Source organism: Carassius auratus, unplaced genomic scaffold (genome assembly GCF_003368295.1).
Source record: "Carassius auratus strain Wakin unplaced genomic scaffold, ASM336829v1 scaf_tig00032082, whole genome shotgun sequence".
Taxonomy (NCBI): domain Eukaryota; kingdom Metazoa; phylum Chordata; class Actinopteri; order Cypriniformes; family Cyprinidae; genus Carassius; species Carassius auratus.
In genome coordinates, this window is record NW_020525972.1 from 45,645 (window position 1) to 64,851 (window position 19,207).

At 38.2% G+C, this 19,207-nt stretch overlaps 2 non-coding genes and 1 pseudogene across 2 annotated transcripts; 1 reads left to right on the forward strand and 2 right to left on the reverse strand.

The window, feature by feature from the left end:
* Positions 1-4,783: 4,783 nt before the first annotated feature.
* LOC113080805 (ceramide synthase 2-like) lies at positions 4,784-11,791 on the forward strand (annotated as a pseudogene).
* A 5,573-nt stretch (positions 11,792-17,364) lies between these two features.
* On the reverse strand, positions 17,365-17,436 carry trnad-guc (transfer RNA aspartic acid (anticodon GUC)). Its single transcript has one exon. It is a non-coding gene; the product is annotated as a tRNA-Asp (tRNA).
* Positions 17,437-18,615: 1,179 nt separating this feature from the next.
* Positions 18,616-18,687, reverse strand: trnad-guc (transfer RNA aspartic acid (anticodon GUC)). Its single transcript has one exon. It is a non-coding gene; the product is annotated as a tRNA-Asp (tRNA).
* Positions 18,688-19,207: the final 520 nt, after the last annotated feature.

The window sequence follows — 19,207 nt, forward strand, 5'->3', positions numbered from 1 at the left end:
CAGCATGTGTTTCTGAAGCACTGTGTGGGGTGCCCCAAGTGTAACACTACATTTTCAATTCATTAAATTGACAAAGAAAATGCTATGCAGTTACTAGAGTGTTTAGAGTGGTTTTAGTATGAACTACACGTGAACGCCCATAAATAAACAGCTGTCCAGAGGTGTTAGCAAGATGGCCGCCGGGTGACCTGACCTTCCACTTGAACTGTTGTTTCTCAATGTTTAAATTAAATCTCTGTTGTCTGTAAGGATTTCAGAGTGTGCTGATGTTTGTTGTTTAACAGAATTACAATTTTCCTTGTAAATTTGATGCAGGGCGGCCTTCTAAACATTAAATGAGGGTTGGACCACAGTAGATATGACGTATGTGATTCGTGCCAGTGTTCACTTGTTAATTAAACCCATAGACAGACGGCCCTTGAGCCGAAAAGAGACAGAAAGGTGGAAGAAAACAAATATTATCCGGAAATACCGTGACTCACAAATAGGGCTGTGCAAAAAATCGAATGCGATTTTCATGCACATCTCATCCGTAAAAACCCTCCTTTAATTGGAAGTATTATCTCCAGCATGTGTGTTCAGATCAGGGTTGCCAGGTTTTCACAACAAATCCTGCCCTGTTGCTTCTCAAAACTAGTCCAAAACTAATCACGATTCCAGGAGGTTCCCAGATAAAAAAAAAATGCTTCTCTGGGTTTAAATATATGTTTTGTTTTTTGGCATGGTTGTCTTGGTAAAATTCGCATTTTAGGGGCTAAATATCACGTTATTGGTATTAGGGTTGCTTCAAACCGCGGACATGAAAAACAACCGCAGACTTGGCAACACTGGTTCAGTGTTGTCTACCGACAACTAACACAAAATCGCTTTCAAAATCGACAAAGAATCGCCACCCATTTTAAAATCGATTTTGTGTAGATTGTCAGTGAATTACGGCTCGGAGTAGTAAATGAATGCTGATTGCTAGAGTGCATTAGGCTTTAAAAGTGATTTTAGCCTGTTGCTAGGTAGATTTAACAAGTTGGCATATGGTTATTAGGGTGTTTAGAGTGCTCTAAACATGTTGCTATTTGAATCAGAATCAGAAAGGGCTTTATTGGCAAGTGCATTAAGGAATGTTGTGAGAACGTTACCTTTTAGCTGGTGTGTAGGCATTTGCTAGTGCTTTGGACGGCTGCTATAAGGTTTTGTCTGGTTGCTAGGTTGTTCTGGCTGGTTGCCAGGCAGTTGCTAGAGTGTTTCGGCTGGTTTCTGGGTGTTTTTGCTGCTCATTTTTTCTTATTTGATAATTGAACATTATATTGTTTAAGTATGGTTCATTTATTTGGGACAGAAGGACCATGAACTTCACCTCCCTGTTCCTGTTTCTCTTCAACACCTCCACAAGACATTTGGTGCCTCCGCAGAAAGGATAAGACATGGAAATATTTGCTGGAAACGTGAGAGGGTGGACCGGTCTGAAAGAGCTTTTTTTCAAGACAAAACTGGGTCATATCAGTTTAGATTGTGTCCAAATTAATTTCTTGTTGAAGGGGGAAAAAATGAAATTGATTCCTCCTCTTTGTTTGTTTGTTTTTGAAAACCAAATAAGTCTCAGAATCAGACACATCGCTTTGGCGTGACATTACAGATAAATACACGGCTCACCGCCGAAAGATTGTTTGTTTCTGTGTTATTCACCAATATCATAAACTAAACAGCCAAACAACAAGGTCTTTTCAAACCCTTCATGCAGTGATTGCAACTGCCAACAAAGAAACGTGACTTAACAAATGTGACATTGCGCCCTCTGCTGAAACTCAAGCAGACCTGCAGTCCTTAAAAACAATCTGTGGCTTTTGTTCAGAAAAGCATGCTAGCTACCATACTACTCATACTGTTCTTGCAGTAATCTGTACATTTACTCTGCAAGGTAAGATACGTTTCTGTATGACACACATAAAGCAAAACATGCTGAAATAATATAATGTCTAACGATGAAATGGATATAAGCAGTTAAAAATTACAAAGCTGCTGACAACAATCTAGCATTGCTCAACTACACAGAACAAACTAGCAACCATCCAAAACACTGTAGGAACTGCCAGAACACCCCAAAAACACCTAGAACAACCTGAAACAGACAAAACCAGACAAAACACTCTAGCAACTGTAGTCAAACACTCCAGAGATGGCCTAGAAACTAGACAAAAAACCCCTAGAAACCACATAGAACAACCTAGTAACTAGTTAAACCATTCTAAAAAAAAAACTCCCACTAACCAGCCAGAACACATCAGTAACCTATTTTGAATCACCTAACAACCAGACAAAACACGCTAGGAACTGCTGTAGTCAAACATGCTGGAAACCAGACGAGAAACCCTTAGAAACCATCCGGAACAACATAGGAACCAGCCGAAACATAGTAGTAGCTGCCTAGCAAACAGCCAGAGAACCACAGAAACCACAACCTAGCAATCAACAAAAACACTCTAGCAATAACCTAGGTGTAACCAACTACAACAACCCAGAAACAATTGCAAGAGTTCTTTGATTGGTTTCCAGGCAGTCTCTAAAATGTTTTGGCTGGTTTCTAGGCAGTTTCTAGAGTTTTTTGGAACGTTCAAGAGGCAATTGCTAGAGTGTTTTGGTTTGTTGCCAGGCAGATGTTATTTTGTTTTGACTCGTTGCCAGGCAGTTGCTAGAGTGTTTTGGTTTGTTGCCAGGAAGTTGTTATTTTGTTTTGACTCGTTGCCAGGCAGTTTCTAGAGTGTTTTGTCTGGTTGCAAGGCAGTTGCTAGAGTGTTTTGATTGGTTGCTAGGCAGTTTCTAGAGTGTTTGGGCTGGTTTCTATGTTGTTCAATGTGGTTTCCTGGGGCAAACATGTGAAATTAAACTGCTGTTTTGCCTGGTTCTGAATCAGTAGTACATTGACAATGTAGATTGGGTCAAATGTGATTTCACGAATGAATCTCATGGGAAAGTCTCTCGCTATGCTGTGAAATACGGCGTCCCTGGCCGTGTGCCCTGCTTCTGTTGCTGTCAGCCATCAGAGGGGCACTGTGAGGGAGACCACAGCCGAGCGCTCTGGCCTCAGCGGTCGAATCGCTGGCACTATTAGAGGTTCAGCCTGGCTGACGTCCAGTTCTCATTCTCTCAATTATATCTCAGACATGTGAGCTGAACTGAGATGGGACTGACAGAACAAAAACTAAAACCTAAAAAAAGGACTTAAGCTTTGTACCTTTACTCTAAGTGACCAAAAGTTTTATTTTTGTAAGCTCATAGCTGCAACTTATACTTTACAAGTATATTCTGACCTTTACAACGAAGCAGATTCACCTCTTTAAACCCACAGGTGGAGGTCTGAGGTGGTTCTGAGAACTTATGTCTAAGCAGTTGCTAGGGTATTCTGCGTGGTTGCTTGGTGCTTGCTATTAGTATTACTGGCTGGTTTCTGTGGTGTTGCTAGGTGGTTGCTGGGTTTTATGGTGTTGGTGGCCAGGTTGTTCTGAGTGGCTGCTAAATGCTGCTAGAATGTTTGGGATGGTTGCTAGGTAGTTGTTCAATGGCTGTTTTTATGCTGGTTGCTGGGCACTTGTGAGAGTGTTCGGCTGGTTGCTAAGTAGTTTTTAGAGAGTTTTGGATTAATCTCTAGGCAGTTGCTAATTAGCTAGTTGCTAGGTACTTGCAAAGGTGTTTTGAATTGGTTGCTAGGCAGTTGCTATACTAGCCGCTCTTTGGACTGCCGCTAGGCACTTGCTAGAGTGTTTTGGCTTGTTGCTAGGCAGTTTCTAGAGTGTTTTGCCTGGTTGCTAGGCAGTTGCTAGAGTTTATTTAAATACCATTGATAAATCAGATATAAGGTTAAAATATCAGAGAGAACTTTATGAAGTTAAACAGCCTGCATTATGTAAACTCACATACTGTGAATATATTATACACATAATAAGGCTATCCTGAAGGTTTGCAATGCATACATTGGCTTTTGGCCACATATATTGCATTTAGATTTAATGCCCTGGAGTCTGGGATAACATGCATGCTAAAAGCCAAAAAAAAAAAAAAAAAAACATGCAATGCATTTTACAGGACTGTCATTAGATGGAACATAGAAAAGAAGAAATGAACCGTGCAAATTGTGTTTTCGTGTGCTGTGCACAATATCCTGAAATAGACGAGAGATGAGATCGTCAAGAGACAGCCAAGAACAATTAATAGACGATTGTTTTCTTCCATTTGAAATCCCGGCTGATATGAAAACAGACAGTAGATTCATTGTAAGGAGCCAGACGGACAGGACTGACGTACATTCCTCTCTTAAATGGTGCTGGAAGTTGGCAGACCTTTTACTTACCTATTGGTAATTTTTCTTGGCAAAACATATAACAGGAAAGGGGAAAGTATACGTGCCATTGAGAGTTTTGAATAAAAATAATAAAGGTATAAACCTGGTTGTGTATTTCAAACAAATCTTGTTTAATTTCTAATTGATTGACAGATATTCAAGTTTAGTATTCATGGTAAAACTATGTTATCCAAATATAGGAACAATTTATATGCAATTAAAATACATACAACTAAAGATAGATAGATAGATAGATAGATAGATAGATAGATAGATAGATAGATAGATAGATAGATAGATAGATAGATAGATAGATAGATAGATAGATATGTCATATGTTCATCTAATGGTCAATAGGGGGCGACTATACAACATGGATTTGTGGAAAGCAAAGCACTTTACAACATGTTTCCCTGATGGATGGAGAGAAAGACGGAGATGCTGCTCCTGAAAGCGTTTTCTTGGATTCTCTCGGCTCTGGGATAATTTAACAAATGCACGAGCTATTTTACTCTTGGAAGCCGTTGAAAGACTTGGAAACAGAGGTTGATGTGGTGGATGTGAGTTGATGTCGACATCTGGAGCGGGTCGCGCGCATTTCTTCGAATATTTGCCGGTAGAATCCGCGCGAGCGTTTGTTTTCATTTAGATCTCGAGTGATCATAATGACGGTGGGTGCTGTTCACATTGAAGAGTGGGAATAAACAACGCAAAGACGCGTTAAAGAGGGAGAAGAGGCCTGTGTCCTGCTTTAATCGATACACGACATTCTCCATCACTGAAGCATGGACAGGTAACGTAATAACCACGTTTTAAATTATAATTATAACCGCGTATGTCATTCATCACTAACATAATAATTCGGTACTTCGATATCTTACATTAGCCGTATACGGACGGCATTTCTTTCATTGTACTGTACAAAATGTACTGTTATTATAGTTCTTACTAAATTTTTGTAATAAATCATGAATAATTAGTGATTTTGTCGATTTCTGACGTCTTTTTTAGATTTATTAGTGATCTTATATTTGTCTACCGTTACATTTAGTTTTAAAATCAATTTGTGGCGTCTATTCATAATTTTATTGCGATATAATCTGATTATGTAGCTATATAGATATACAACCTGAAAACGTCAATCGCTGTCATGTCATGGAGACCCGTTAACCCTTTCGCGGTCCTAAATTAAAGTTTAGAAAACACATTTCTGGAAATATTGTGTTTTATTTATTTTATTTAAACTCACCTGTCGGAGTGCTGTATTTATCACATAGCAAGTGCTCAAAATGTATGTTTTAAAGCAGCAATTGTGTTAAAATTGACAAGGCTGTGTCTTTAGATGGTTATAGATATAATTTTGTATTTTAGATATAATTGACAATTTTGACGAATTTCCTACATTAATGAGCGAGTTGGCTTGTTTTCATTTTGTTTTACGACTAATATTATGTTGTCTATGCATAGTTTTATTGCTGTTTAGCTTGATTTGTTGTAAATACGCGGTTTGATCGGTAATCTCTGAGGAGCCCTGACGTCACGGAGGCAGTTTAAACCCTTTCGCGGACCCAACAAAACACATTTCTGGTAATATTGTCTATTTTCATATGTTTTATTAAATAAATTCATCCGTCCAGTGCTCAGAATTGATATTTTAAAGCAGTAACGTTAGTTCACCCCATCACTGAATTCAGTGATGAACTGCCTTAAACTGTAATTTTTTTTTGCATTATTGACACACTGTTTTCCTAATTAATGTTGTTCAGTTGCTTTGACACAATATGTTTTGTTAAAAAAAAAAAAAAAACTTAACTATACAAATAAAGGACTTGACTTGTCAATATAACTGTGATCGCTAACCGCGTTGGAGTCATGACGTCACAGCATGCTTAACCCTTCGCGGGCCTAAATGACTGTTCAGAAAACACATCTATTTATTTTAATTAGTTTTATTTAAACTCACCTGTCAGAGCGCTGTATTTCTAAACGCTCAATGTCAGTAGTTCAGCCATTATGGACCATTATGTTACTATTTTGAGAGTTTGTTGTTAACTTAATAGTTTGTCTACTGCTGACCGAATTTTATCTGTAGATGGTTTATGTGCTGTAATAAGCTCTAACCTTCTTCTTTGGCGTCTGTAGATTAGAGGAACTTGTGAACCAGTGGATGTGGCGGCAGGATTTCTGGCTTCCTCCTGGCGTCACGTGGAAACACATCTCTGAAGGGACGGCGGACGGAGGTCGGCATCCCGTACCTCGAGACCTGCTCATCTCCCTGCCCTTGGCCCTGGGTTTCATCGCACTGCGGATCGTCTTCGAAAGGTGCATATCAGTATTACATCTACTGAATGTTCACCTTTGAACATTAACAGGCGGAAACTCTGATTGGTAGGGTATCATTACTGTAAACACTAACAGATTGGGTTAATAATATACCGTTTGGGTTTTCTCTCTAGGGCACTTAGGATGCTTTTTAACTTTAACCGGGATGTGTTATTCAACAGTTTGTCTCTGAATGATCGAGACTGTAGTGTGTCGGTTTTGACAGAATGAATGTGGAGCAATGTTTTCCAATGGTTTTGTTGTCAATATTTCCTTGTGACAAAAACCATTGGTGCAGGCTGCTGTTTTTACACTGTGTCCATTGTGTTTTTGCAGTAACTGGATACTTAATGCACGCGTTTATTTTTTCTATTAAAGAACTGTTTATTTATTTGGTGTTCATTTTTATTATGGGCAAATCTTATTTAGAAACAATCGTATGTAATTGTAATTAATTTCATATTTTAATTATTTATTGTATAACTACAATAGTTAATAATTAATAAAAAATGCAAACAATACAATTTTAATAATGATGAATTTACCACATTTTAATTTTACATTTTAATGATGATTAATTTTACCAAACAAGTTAATTTATTTATTTATTTTTTACATTAGTTTGCTTTCATTTTTGAGTTGTGTTTTCATTAAAGCTCCAGCTTGTCACTGGTTTGTTTCATTTGGAGGGTTACGTTTATTAAATCATATTTCAGTATAATTTAAATTACCATCTAAAATGCATTATTTATTATTTAAGACATTTAATTAAGACATTAAATAAAATTCTCTTAAAAATAGAAAAGGTTTGCATTACAGTAGTGAGAATTAATTTAAGCAGGTGCAGTGTATTGTAATAGATGCAAAACTGCTGTGTGTTGTGACACAATGAGAAGCTATTTAATATTTAATGCACAGCACTGTTATGGACCAATGGCATTCTCTGGTGGGCGGGGCTACACTACACTGTCTCTGTCTGTGTGTTGCAGGGTTGTGGCGCTGCCGTTCAGCCGGTGGTTGGGCGTCCGGGACAGGGTTTGGGTGCGTGTCACACCCGTCCCGAAGCTGGAGGTGTTTTACCTGCAGAAGAAGCATCAGCCGTCACAAGTTAGTGAGTCACATGAGCGCCTGCCATCTGTGACGTTTGATTTAATACTGGACATCCACACCTGAGGATCTGATCCACAAAAACAACATGCACAAAAACATTTTAATTAAATGGGACTGTTGACTTATTAATCATATTATTACAATATTAGTTAAAATTGTTTCACATTTTATGACAATATTATTACAATATTGATTCAAATATATATATATTTTTGTTGTTGCTTTCTCTCTTGCTCATATATAGTAATTGCATACTCGCATACATAATCTTCAAAACCGACATAACACATTATAATATTCAACATTTATAATAATGTAATTTTTAGATAATCATTAATGATTATGATACATAATGTATATTTTATTTATTAAGGTAATTAATACATTATTAAGGTAATTATTTATATATATATAATATATATATATAACACATACATAGAAAAACAATATAGATTTTTATTTTTAACTTTTGAATTAATTTATCTTTCAAGCAACATTCATTGAACATTTAATTTACAGGGCTTATATTACAGTTTATATATATTTCATATATGAAATACAGTATAATAGTTAGAAAATGTGCCAAAAACATTATTGGCATATCAGCCAATTTTGACATATCACCAAATAAGCTTCAAAATATAATGGAAAGAGACCCTTATTTTATTTTCCCCGTGTCTGTGTTTGTTCAGAATGATTTGCTGGTTCTGGAGAAGCACTGTGGACTCACTCAGCGTCAGATCCAGACCTGGCTGCGTCTCCGCCGAAACCAGGACCGACCCGGCATCACCAGGAAGTTCTGTGAAGCCTCGTAAGCCTCTAGAGTCTGCTAAAACTCACAGCAGACGTCTGCGGTTGATTGTGTTTGCATTTGATTAACATGAGCTTTCCTGTGTGCCTCCTCAGGTGGAGGTTTGTGTTTTACCTCATCGCGTTCTCAGCTGGTCTCGTCCCGCTCATTAACGTGAGTATCTCCATTAAGCTGGGGTTTCTCGTCACAACGTGCAGCGTTCGGTATTGTAGCCAATCACAGGCATCTCTGTCTAAAGCAATGAATAAATGTAACAGTATTTTTAAATATTAAACCAATTATTATGTAATTGTACTCGCTATAATACTTCATCTAATGAGTGATCCATCTAATCGTAATTTCATGTAATTGTCATCTCAAAAGTCTTTGTTTTCCACAAGGATTTGGGAAATTTACCTTTGGATTTCAGGTATTGCACTTTCTCCATTAAGTGTGGATTCATACATGGTTTATTTGACCTCATCTAGAGTACTGATTTATTATAGGCATTTTATTATATACCAAAGACTTATACCTAGTAGAGGAGTAAAGAGCAGTTCTTGGTAAAGCTTATTTTTCTTATCTTTCTTCGTCAATGAAATTGCATGCTGAAATAGTCATAGTTATCGTTTATTGACCTTATTGTCATCTCGTCTTCGTCTCGTCTTAGTTATGTGAAAAAAGCTTGTCAACAAACATTTTTCGTCATGGTATTTGTTAACGAAATTAACAATTGTTAGCTTGTTTTTTAACAGTGACTTGAGAAAATCAGATTTTGCTTGCATATGTAAAGTCGCTCACTCTCCGGGATCGCGATTGTTATTTGAAAAGTTTAACTTTAACGGACAAAACCAGAATAATTCAAAGGATGGACGATCTGACAGGATTCCCTTCTGTTTGAGAGACTTACATCTATAGAGAAACCTAACATTACTAACCTAACAAGAAACTTACTTTCTGATAAGAAGTGTTTAACGCGTTTAACCTCAGCTGTCATTTTTTTTTTTGTCTGGCAGTGGCAGCATCTATGTGTTCAAATTTCAAATTGAAGCCTTTATTACGTTGATTCTGGCATCAAACATCACAACAAGATGATATTTTTAGCTCCTTGTGCCGCTTCCAATTTTCACTTTGTTTTGCCTCCAGCTAGCACTTTGACGTAATTGTGACGTCGGCACAAAAAAAGGTCTAATAATATCTAATACACTTTTTTTCATAAATACACTACAATTAGCAGTCCTATATAAAACAAAATAAAAATGGTGCATGTTGCTCCAAAATATCAAATACAAATTTGATACTATTATTTTTTAATTTTTTGCATTTCTTAATAATATCTAATACACTTCATACACAAATATTCTAGGTCATATAATGAATGAAAATGGGTGCTTTTTTATTCAAAACTTTCAAACATATAAATTCACATGGAATAATTTTTGTCAAATGGTGTTTTTCAGACGCCGTGGTTTTGGGATCATCGGGAATGCTGGCGCGGATACCCAAGACAGGTCTGTAACAAACAATCCCAGGGACTAGGATTAGGCAGAAATCAGAGGAACTAGTGAGCACAAATAGTGTTATTTGTGATTTGGTTTGCAGGTCGTAACAGACGCTCAGTATTGGTATTATATCATGGAGTTGTCATTCTATCTCTCGCTTCTGCTCTGCGTATCGGTGGACGTAAAGCGCAAAGTAAGTTTTCTAAAATTTTGTGTGAAATCGAATGATCTTAAAATTGATGAATTGTGGGTATGTGTTTGTTTCGGTTGTGTAGGACTTCAAAGAGCAGATCATTCACCACATCGCCACCATTTTTCTCATTGCGTTCTCGTACTGTGCGAACTACGTGCGCGTGGGAACCCTGGTGATGCTCGTCCACGACTCTTCTGACTTCCTGTTGGAGGTAAATCTGATTGGCCGATCTGCCAGCTTCCATTGTGACATCGTGGATTTAGAGCTCAATTAAATGTTTTATTTTTTCACAAATTCCATGTAAATTTTTCTGGGGTCCATTTTGTTTCTGCTTTTCTTTGTTTTAATCCTTTAACCTCCCTTTTAGTGGTTAAATTAAAATAAAATTTTGTCATGAAAACTCATGTCTAATCAATTGAAATGATGAAACCTATACAATTTAAGAACAATGTATTAAAAGTTTTACTAGCATGAAATGCATTTAATTTTCCCCCAGTAATTTAAAAAAAAAATTTATTAGCTTTAAATGGTTCAATTAAGGATTATTAATCAAGAAGCATGTCTAATTAAGTAAATTATTTAAAAAAAACTTTTTATATATATATATATATATATATTTTTTTTTTATAAACAAACTTTTTAATAGGTCACTATGAAATCTTTTTTTTTTTTCAGATAATATGATCTTTATAAAAACATTTGTGCTTTAATAAATAAATTAATTATTTAATACACGAATATCTGGTAAATGAAGGCATAAAACATTAATTAAATTTATCATTTAATCAAATGAAATTTTTTTATCATGGATGTATTATTTTAACAAATAATAAAGATATATACAGAAATAACTAATGTTTTGTTTTTGCTTGATTTGCAGTCTGCTAAGATGTTCAATTATGCTGGATGGAGAAAACCTGCGATGCCTTGTTTGTTGTTTTCGCCGCTGTATTCTTGTTAACTCGTCTGGTGGTTTTCCCATGCCGGTAGGAACTTAGTCAGACTTAATTTCATTTAATGCTGATTTCAGATCATTTTGAACGGGTTTTCTCAAAATATAAGACTTTGACATGGCTAAAATCTTCTTAGGATTTATAAACCGTATTTTGGTTTATTTCCAGAATCGTCTACACAGCTGTGGTGGATTCGTTGGACGTCTTTCCTCCGTACTCTGGTTATTATTTCTTGAACGGCCTGTTGCTGGTTCTTCAAGCCCTGCACATCTTCTGGGCTTGGCTGATTCTTCGAATGGTTCACAAATTTCTCTTTTTAGGCGAAGTGAGTATCGTAAGAGTTGAGTTTATAAATGAGGTTATCCCTCAATTTCCTAACAAATGTGTTTTAAGGTGGAACGCGATGAACGGAGCGATGAAGAGAGTGAGGCTGATGAAGAAGAAGATGAAGGTGGAGAAGAAGAACAAAGCTGTGAGCAGAAAAAGGGTGCCATTAACTCTAAATTAGCGTTGTTGGCCAATAACTGTGTTCTGAACAATTTGACGAATGTGAGGCGAAAAATGAATAGCAGAATGCCAAAAGCCAGGTAGTAATTCTATTTAATGTATATAAACTTTTAAGCCATCCTAACTTTCTTGGCTTATCTTGTTTGTAATTTCAGACTGCTGATGTTTTGTTTTCCTGAAAACATAGCGCTTAGTCAGTAGATTGGTTAAAAAATCTAAAAATACTACTATTTTGTATTATTACATTACCATTGGAGTATATAGATTCAACTATATTAATTAGTTTAACGTTAGTCTAATTAATTATAATGCATTGACTGAGTAGCACCTAAACTCAGATTAAAAAGTTTGCACACATTAAAATGGTTCATAAACAGACATCTTAAAGCGGGGGTGAGATGCTCGTTTTCACTCAATCTCCTGTTAATCTTGATTACCTATAGAGTAGTACTGCATCCTTCATAACTCCAAAAGTCTTTAGTTTTATTATATTCATAAGAGAAAGATAGTCTGTACCGATTTTTCCCGGAAAAACACGAGCGCCTGGAGGCGTGACGTGTGGGCGGAGCTAAAGAATCACGAGCGCCAGTAGGCTTTTGCGTTGAGAGCATGTGGAAGCTGTGACATTACCGTGAGGGAAAAACCATCATACAAAACAAACCATGGCTTACAGTCAGATTCAGCCGTTTATTTATGATCCAGAATCAGATCCCGAGGCTGAAACTGAACGAGAGCAGCAGCAGCAACGACTCGCTCCGAGCGGGGCTCGAACCCGGGTCTCCGGCATGGGAGGCGGACGCACTAACAAGGAGGCAGAGATATTTTAAGCAGTTTTACTCACCGCCTGCGGTTCCAACACACGATCGTGACCCCTTTTCGTTGGGATTGCATCATCCTTAAGAAATAAACGATACGCAAATCCGTCGTCAAACTGGGCCTTGTGAACAAGCATCTTCGAAATGCAGGGAACAAACAAAAACACTTGCACAACTCCGTTGATGCTCTGTAAAAATAAACTCCATCCACTGGTCCCTTAATGCTGTTTTTTTTTTTGGTAATCTGTGCAGGGTTGTCTTGCCCTGGAAACCAAAAACACACTTCTTTTGTGACTTTTCGCGACGCTCTCGCTCTGATCAGTGAAGTCTGTTGTGCTCTCAGTGCTCTGCTATACGGGAGCGCGCGCTCTTCCTGCAGAAGTGCCTTAGGACCCATATAAGGAAATTCCGCTCCATCTAACGTCACACAGAGCCATACTCGAAAAAAAACTTTCAGAAACTTGTGACAAACCAGAAGGAGTATTTTGGGAACAAAAATACTCCTTCAAACGTACACCTTAATTTTTGAAACTTTGTCCATGTTTAGCATGGGAATCCAACTCTTTAACAGTGTAAAAACTCAGTATGCATGAAATAGCATTTCACCCCCCCTTTAAGTATTTAATTGATTAGTTTACTAATAATGCAACTGTTCATTATGGAACAGTGATATTTAAATAAGAAATTAGTCAGCTTTCCTGACTAGAGAGACCCACAACATTTAGATGCATTCTTTTTAAGCACTTTTGTATTTGTTTAGGTACTCTTCTAGGTTGTGTGGAAATGTGTGGATTTTCTGTAGTGGCTGTTGTTTTCAAAACTGGCAGTGGTGGACCACTGGGAAAGACTTGCGGTGCAGTCTAGTGGTGAAATGTCCACTTGTCTTAGTGATTCTGCCACTGAAAGAATTTGTTGCAAGAAACTACTGGAGTTTGTTGTGTTTTGTTAGATGGCTCTTTGGTTGAGTATTGCCTTAGCAAATGAAGAATCAGATGATTTCTCACTGGAGCATGTGCCTCAAAATCTCGAAAGTCAAAGGGAATAGTTGAATCTGAGGAAGCCTATGCAGGCCCCTTGATTTATATAATCTACTCCAAGGGCTAAAGGCAAAGTCTTTTTGTTGTTCTTGATGGTTCTAGAAATGTTATTTGCACAGTAGCCATAACTGATCTTTCATTGTAAAACTGTGCATCTGTCTTTCACTGTTTTTAAAAAAATCGCTTGTTTTATGCTTCTCATTTGACATTTTTCTGTGTGACCTTTTGAATAACAATAAAAATGTACACTTACATCACTGATAGTTCTTATAGAACTGTTCTAGACCCTACTCTGAAGTAGGAACCAATTAAGTTACCACAAACGGAGATCCTTAAACAAATATGTTACTAGTTCCTGTGGTGTGAACATACAGTCTTGTTCAAAATAATAGCAGTACAATGTGACTAACCAGAATAATCAAGGCTTTTAGTATATTTTTATTGCTACGTGGCAAACAAGTTACCAGTAGGTTCAGTAGATTGTCAGAAAACAAACAAGACCCAGCATTCATGATATGCACGCTCTTAAGGCTGTGCAATTGGGCAATTAGTTGAAAGGGGTGTGTTCAAAAAAATAGCAGTGTCTACCTTTGACTGTACAAACATTTTTTTTTTCTGGGATTTAGCAATCCTGTGAATCACTAAACTAATATTTAGTTGTATGACCACAGTTTTTTAAAACTGCTTGACATCTGTGTGGCATGGAGTCAACCAACTTGTGGCACCTCTCAGCTGTTATTCCACTCCATGATTCTTTAACAACATTCCACAATTCATTCACATTTCTTGGTTTTGCTTCAGAAACAGCATTTTTGATATCACCCCACAAGTTCTCAATTGGATTAAGGTCTGGAGATTGGGCTGGCCACTCCATAACATTAATTTTGTTGGTTTGGAACCAAGACTTTGCCCGTTTACTAGTGTGTTTTGGGTCATTGTCTTGTTGAAACATCCATTTCAAGGGCATGTCCTCTTCAGCATAGGGCAACATGACCTCTTCAAGTATTTTAACATATGCAAATTGATCCATGATCCCTGGTATGCGATAAATAGGCCCAACACCATAGTAGGAGAAACATGCCCATATCATGATGCTTGCACCTCCATGCTTCACTGTCTTCACGGTGTACTGTGGCTTGAATTCAGAGTTTGGGGGTCGTCTCACAAACTGCCTGTGGCCCTTGGACCCAAAAAGAACAATTTTACTCTCATCAGTCCACAAAATGTTCCTCCATTTCTCTTTAGGCCAGTTGATGTGTTCTTTGGCAAATTGTAACCTCTTCTGCACATGCCTTATTTTTAACAGAGGGACTTTGCGGGGGATTCTTGAAAATAGATTAGCTTCACACAGACGTCTTCTAACTGTCACAGTACTTACAGGTAACTCCAGACTGTCTTTGATCATCCTGGAGGTGATCATTGGCTGAGCCTTTGCCATTCTGGTTATTCTTCTATCCATTTTGATGGTTGTCTTCCATTTTCTTCCATGTCTCTCTGGTTTTGCTCTCCATTTTAAGGCATTGGAGATCATTTTAGCTGAACAGCCTATCATTTTTTGCACCTCTTTATAGGTTTTCCCCTCTCTAATCAACTTTTTAATCAAAGTACGCTGTTCTTCTGAACAATGTCTTGAACGACCCATTTTCCTCAGCTTTCAAATGCATGTTCAACAAGTGTTGGCTTCATCCTTAAATAGGGGCCACCTGATTCACACCTGTTTCTTCACAAAATTGATGACCTCAGTGACTGAATGCCACACTGCTATTTTTTTGAACACACCCCTTTCAACTAATTCAACTAATTGCCCAATTGCACAGCCTTAAGAGCGTGCATATCATGAATGCTGGGTCTCATTTGTTTTCTGAGAATCTACTGAACCTACTGGTAACTTGTTTGCCACGTAGCAATAAAAAAATATACGAAAAACCTTGATTATTCTGGTTAGTCACATTGTACTGCTATTATTTTGAACAAGACTGTACAGTACCAAAAAGCCGGTACTTCTGCCAATAGTTCTAGGAACAAGAAGAGGTTCCTCCAGTGCGAAAGCGCCTTATGCTAACAAGTTGTGAAAGGTTAAAATGTATAGGCTCACGTGAGGTTGTTCCCTACTCCAGCCACGGAGTACTTTGTGAGACACTTCTTTTGCAGGGGTGTGTGGGATTACCACCTTCCACTGTAGGGGTAAAACCGATACAGCAGTTATGTTTCTTGCTCATGCGGTCCACCGAGAACAAACAGGGTTTCCCTTGAGAGAGTTCTAGGCATGGACCTGCCCATAGACCAACTGCTTGGCAAGTTATTGTTCAGTCTACAAATGAGCTTAGCATGTGGGTCTGAACTGTTTGTCTTGGTCAGAAGATCAGTAATGTTGGGTAAACTTAAGCAATCGGGACAAACCAGACCCACCAGTTCCATTTAGTCCTCTTCCCAACTTGGGTGAAATGTTGCCCAGCCAAGGGCCACATCAAGAGCCAAGCCTTTTTTGGGAATGCTTAAGTTGTCACTAGCAAGAAGGTCAGCCATGCTTTCCTTCAGATGGAACATAAAGTCCTGCTTGGGAGCTAAAGCATGTAGGTGTGTTAAGGCTGCATCCCTTGCTTCCGCATAGAGGTCTAGACAGCTGAGCTGCCGTGCATAGGCTTCATTCTCAAGCAGTTACTAAGAGACAATTGTCTTTCCAAGAACTTGCAAGCAGAGTAGCCGAGCCCTATCCAACTGGAGGAAGTCTGCGGCCTCCAGAATGTCAAGGACATGTGAAGCTTCAAGTTCTTTCTAAACTCCAGCAATGTGTGAAACTACTGCAGTCCAACTCCCTTAATCTAAATGTGCTTCCTGGTGCTCTCCCGACCACCGACAAAAATCACAGTGCTCCACTTGGAGCACTGTGTCAGGAGCGACATTGATGGCATCCTGATCTTCCTCAACTTAATCTTTCTTGGTTCCTAAGCTCTGATCAAAAGTACCTATATCTTGCTTTGCACAAGCCATGACTGTGCACTCCCAACTCTCACTTTTCAAGTTATATCCTTGCTCTAACCTGTCTCCATGGGAATGGGGTCAGCTAACAAATAAAATCAAGGGCTAAACTATCTTGGTTTAAGTGCTAGAGAGACCCCAATTTTTTTTTTAAAGTGCACAAAAAACTTTTGTGAATATATAAGGCAGTATCTTTTAAGAATTGTTGAGTTGTATTTGGTTGGCATTAGTCTAAACATCAGGACTTGTGTATGTGTATGTATGCAAGTTTTGTCAAGTCAGTACCACAACAAACCACCAGGGGTAAACTTTTTTTAAGATTTGCATCATCGATATTGTCAGCTGGCTCTTTAACCTAAACAAGTCATTCAAACTATTGCAGGTTAGACTACAGTCTGGTATATCTTTGCATTAATTTAACATAGTTTGCAATGTTTGAATACAAGGTGACTTTGGTGAAGCATCTAAGTTTAAGTTCTGTGTACATCTCAGAACTTGATTTGTCACTCCCATACACCCAGAGCATGCAGCCAAAAAATCTTGGCTGTGGTTTTGTGTTTATTGTCCAACTTTCTTAATCCTGATATGTGTCTTGGTGCTCTCCTGACCATTGCCAAAAACCAAGGCTTGGAAGGCATGGTTAATAAACAACTCTCTCTCCACCTGGAGCACTATGTGTGTGTGACGAATGACACCATCCTGATCTTTCTCAAAATATTTCTCTGTGCCTAAGCTGAGGGCATAAGTACCTACTTCTTGCTGAACGAAAATCCTTTGTTGTCTCAAACCAATTAAAAATGAAATGGGTTGTCAAAAGATTGCTTTTCTCCCCGTCGGGGAATTGAACCCCGGTCTCCCGCGTGACAGGCGGGGATACTGACCACTATACTAACGAGGAAGAGCTGGAGTCATGGCCAGTAGAAGAATTGATATATTTACTATATATACTCTATACGTGTTTACACCAGAGTACTTAACATTGACTGGAATTTTTCAGTGCTGTGGTCCAAGGTCCTTAATCTCAACATGCTTCCTAGTGTTCTGCTGACCACTGCCAGAAAAAAGGCTCGGAAGTAGGGACTCAGCTGGGCCAAACACTCACACTTAAAAAAAAAACCTATCCCTCCATCTGGAGCACTATGTCAGAAGTAATAAGGACAAAAACCTGATCCTCCTCAACTAAATCTTTCTCAGTCTCTAAACTCTGGTCCAAATTCTTGTTTTGTTCAAGTCAATACCACAACAAAACACAAGGGGTAGATGTTGGACAACTGAGCATGTCTAACCTATATTACTTTGGGAGTTTTACTGCTTTTGACAGTTGTGTGGTATGGTCTTGTCCTATAATGAAATCTACACTATAACTGTGTAAACAGTTCTGGTTGGCTGTAGATATCGCAAAGGATTATGGTTAAATGCCGTTGCATTCCCACCCTTTTGCAGAAGTGTTGTAGGTTGAATGTCTTTTTTTTGAAGCATTTACAGTTTAAGTTTTGAGTATATCTCAGAACAAAAAGTTAATTTATCTTGAAATATTGTTCTACGGCTTAAGTCTTGCAACTAACAAGGAAACAAGCATGGTTTTTGTGGCCCACCTCTTTTGTGGCATCAATGTCAGATGGAGGAAATTCCTGATTCGTCACCTAACCCTCACTTAATCTTTCTCTGTTCTTAAGCTTGAGTCATATATCAAACTTGGAGTTAGTTCTGGCAGATCACGTTAGTCAAGTTCACATCAGCTGACACTCGGCTGATTCACATCTACCTACAGGGATGCAACACCTATCACAGTACCCATATATAAAATAAGTATACAAGTTTCATATATAAGATTCAGTATTATCACCCACTTTTTAATTGCTCAACAGATAATTACCCTCCCCCATCCCCAACTCCTCCTCTGTCAGTCAGGATTCAGTTCTCTGAGAACAGAATGATACTACCAATCCAAAACCCTATGCTAATTTTCAGTCATCTTTGACTTTAGTGGTCCTGACAGAGGTACCTACTTCCTGCTTGATAACAAAAATGTCTGAAACCCATTAAAAATGAAATGGGTCGTCAAAAGATTGCTTTTCTCCCCGTCGGGGAATTGAACCCCGGTCTCCCGCGTGACAGGCGGGGATACTGACCACTATACTAACGAGGAGGAGCTGGAGTCATTGCCAGTAGATGGCAATATATTCTTACACCTGAGTGTACATAACATTTACTGAAAACTGTTCCAGTGCTATGGTCTATGGTCCTGAATCTCAGTATGCTTTCTAGTGTTCTGCTGACCACTGCAAACAAAACAAAAAAAGGCTCGAATGTAGGGACTCAGCTGGGCCAAACGCTGACGGTTAAAAAAAATATATATATATATCCTTCCTCCTGGAACACTGTCAGAAGTTATAAGGACAGAAACCTGATCCTCCTCAACTAAATCTTTCTCATTTTCTAAGCTCTGGTCCAAATTCTTATTTTGTCCAAGTCAGTACCACAACAAGCCATAAGGGGTAGGTAGATGTTGGGCAACTGGACATGTCTAACCTATATGTAGGGTATTTTACTTTGGGAGTTTTACTGCTTTTGACAATTGTGTGGTATGATCTTGTCCTATAATGAAATCTGAAGTTCTAATGTTTGATTTTCAGTACAAATGCACTATAACTGTGTAAACAGTTCTG